Source organism: Myotis lucifugus, unplaced genomic scaffold (assembly GCF_000147115.1).
Source record: "Myotis lucifugus unplaced genomic scaffold, Myoluc2.0 scaffold_98, whole genome shotgun sequence".
NCBI classification, from domain to species: domain Eukaryota; kingdom Metazoa; phylum Chordata; class Mammalia; order Chiroptera; family Vespertilionidae; genus Myotis; species Myotis lucifugus.
In genome coordinates this window covers 4,084,575-4,086,876 of record NW_005871146.1, presented here as the reverse complement: position 1 = coordinate 4,086,876, position 2,302 = coordinate 4,084,575, and the positions used below count along the sequence as shown (strand labels likewise).

Here is a 2,302-nt window from a genome sequence, read left to right as displayed (position 1 = left end):
GAGTCTCAGAAGTCCAGATCCTCTGCTGCTGTGAAATCACTAGGAGTCAAAAAAGGATTTGGAGCAAGCAGTCTGAACACAGGATCTGGGTGTGAGGGGTATCTTAGTGCTGAGGAGGCAACCACAACAGGAAAGAGAAGAAAAGAGGGAAAGAGTAGAGCCACAAGAAATGATCTGTTCAAGGCTCCCCCTGAGTGCTGCTTCGGCTGCTCTGCGCTCACTTCGAGCTCAGGACTCCTGTTAAGCCAGTGTCCCAGTTTCCATCATCTACCGGTACCTCACCAGCTGTGATGAGATGTTCTCTGACATCTACAAGATCTGAGAGATCAAAAATAGGCTGTGTCTGAAAGTGGAGGGGAAAATGGTCAGTAGGACAGAGGGTAACATGGATGACTCGCCCACGGGTGGAATTGCCTCCACTTTACCCAAGGGTGAAGGTACTGAAAGCACAGTCATCACTGGTGTTGATCTTGTCAAGAACCATCATTTGCAGGAAATCAACTTCACAAAAAACCAGCTTACATGAACTATATAAAAGATGACATGAAATCCATCAAAGGGACACTTGAAGAACAGAGACCAGAAAGAGCAAAGTCTTTCCAGGGGCTTCAGAACAAATCAAGCACATCCTTGCTAATTTCAAAAACTACCAGTGCTGTGGCTCAGTGGTTGAGCGTCGACCTATGAACCGGAGGTCATGATTCAATTCCAGGTCAGGGCACATGCCTGGGTTGAGGGCTTGATCCCCAGAAGGGGGCATGCAGGAAGCAGCCGATCAATGATTCTCATCATTGATGTTTCTATCTCTCTCTCCCTCTCCCTTGCTCTCTCTGAAATCAATAAACAAACAAAAAACTACTAGTGCTTTATTGGTGAAAACTTGAATCCACATGGCATGGTTGTTCTGCTGGACCACCATGAGGATGGTGTGATTCCATATATGATTTTCTTTAAGGATGGTTTAGCAATGGAACATGTTAACAAATTTGGCAATTTGGATCTATCATCTGTCATCATGTCTGGCTGCTGCTTTTCATCTGCACACCTGGACTAGGACAAATGGACTGATGTTACCTTGAGATCTTCATTTCTTTTGACCTTGATTTATTTGTAGTGGAGCCATTGTTTTTAAGAAAAATATGTCATGTAGTTTGTCTAAAAAGAAAATGCATTTAAACTAAAAAAAAAATAGGCTCTAACAAGTGATGAGGAGGGCACAGAATTGGAAGATCTAAAGCAGGGGTCCTCAAACTACGGCCCACGGGCCACATGCAAATACAAATATTGTATTTGTTCCCATTTTGTTTTTTTACTTCAAAATAAGATATGTACAGTGTGCATAGGAATTTGTTCATAGTTTTTTTTAACTATAGTCCGGCCTTCCAACGGTCTGAGGGACAGTGAACTGGCCCCCTGTTAAAAAAGTTTGAGGACCCCTGATTCTAAAGTGATCACTTTCCTTTTCTAAATTTCTTTGGAATTCACTTTTTGGACCAGAAACTCAGCCTTTAAAGTGTCAGATTTGTTTTTCTGTGGGATATATTTTCTCCTCAACTAATGCGGCATGTTCTGTTTTACATCTCCCCTAGTTTCCACATAATAGATACTTCAAGGGTTTGGTTGATTGAAGTGATTGCATATGTTCTCTCAGCGGGGGCTAGTCTTGAGGCCTATTTCCATGACAAAATCCTGAAAGTGACTCAGCCTTATATCCAGTCATGCAGATTGGTATCCCCAATGAGAGAGAGAGACTCTATTTACAGGGACCCTGGTCACCTCCCACCTGCCTCAGCTAAGCTTGAGCATGTTGGCTGCTTCTGCCTTGGTCTTTTGGGGAGAAAAAGCATGGGAAGTGCACACAGCTGTGGTTTGGAACGTCACAGAGACATTTCCCTGGGGCTATTTATTATTAGAGAATTGTCCTTCAGGTTCACCTTTTGCTAAACAACTACACTGAAAGTTCTGGGGAATGTTCACTCCAAGTGCTACCTTCATCCTCAAACATTACTGAATGCCAAATGGGCCTTGTGCTATGAAGAGGAACAGAGTTTGCCACCCCTAAATATGCTACTCTGGGATACTGATTATTTTAGGCTGGTTACTTTTAGGAAGGAGCACACCTGGGAGAAGTCTGAAAACCAAGTAAAAGTTATCCCTTGTAAAAGGACATTTACATTTATAAAGGAAATCTCCATTTGTAATGGTGTCCCCTTCACTGTACCAGGTCTGCCCTCACTAACACGGGAGAAGGCATGGTAATTAGCATCTACTTAACAGTCTTACCCTTGCTTACTGTGCTTGT

General features: G+C 43.0%; 1 pseudogene; it reads left to right on the top strand.

Moving 5' to 3' along the window:
• Window positions 1-268: 268 nt before the first annotated feature.
• Window positions 269-1,054, top strand: LOC102436781 (annotated as a pseudogene).
• The last annotated feature ends 1,248 nt before the right edge of the window (window positions 1,055-2,302 follow it).